Source organism: Galeopterus variegatus, unplaced genomic scaffold (assembly GCF_000696425.1).
Source record: "Galeopterus variegatus unplaced genomic scaffold, G_variegatus-3.0.2 Scaffold149739, whole genome shotgun sequence".
NCBI lineage: Eukaryota > Metazoa > Chordata > Mammalia > Dermoptera > Cynocephalidae > Galeopterus > Galeopterus variegatus.
The window spans coordinates 1-573 of record NW_007875850.1 but is presented as its reverse complement, the minus strand read 5'-3'; the positions used below and the strand labels follow the sequence as shown (position 1 = coordinate 573).

Sequence of the window (573 nt, the reverse complement as noted above, 5' to 3'; positions counted from 1 at the left end):
CCTATTTGAAAAGCTTCAGCCTTTACAACATAGCTATTACTACCAGAAGGGAGGGAGTTTAAAATTCGGCTAAACGGGGTGAGGAATCCTGGGCCATCCCAACACGTTCTAATAGCTTCGATTTTTGATCCTCTAGTCTGGGAACACCACATTCCCGGGCAATAAACTTCTCCAAGTGGCTCCTCAGTCTGTTCATTCTTATTTACATTCTAGAAATCAGAGGCCTCACCAGGGTGTGGATGTCTTATGCTCTGATGGATCAACTGTGTATGCACCATTCACCGGAATGATTGTGGGTCAAGAGAAACCTTATAAAAACAAAAATGCTATCAATAATGGTGTTCGGTTATCTGGAAGAGGTAAGAGAGGTAGTGTATATACCTGGACACCTACTGGAGATGTTGATGCTTATTTATTTAATGCAGTATTTTTGAAAAAAAGGTTTATACTGTTTCCAAAACGATAAAACCTAGAATATAAAGGATATAGAATATATACTAAACTAAAATAGCTGATGCATTTTCAAAGATGTTCCACTACTTTCTCTGAAAACTTCTGCTTTATGCAAACACT

The 573-nt window shown here is 38.2% G+C and overlaps 1 pseudogene; it reads left to right on the top strand.

The window, feature by feature from the left end:
• Positions 1-213: 213 nt before the first annotated feature.
• LOC103584859 lies at positions 214-368 on the top strand (annotated as a pseudogene).
• The last annotated feature ends 205 nt before the right edge of the window (positions 369-573 follow it).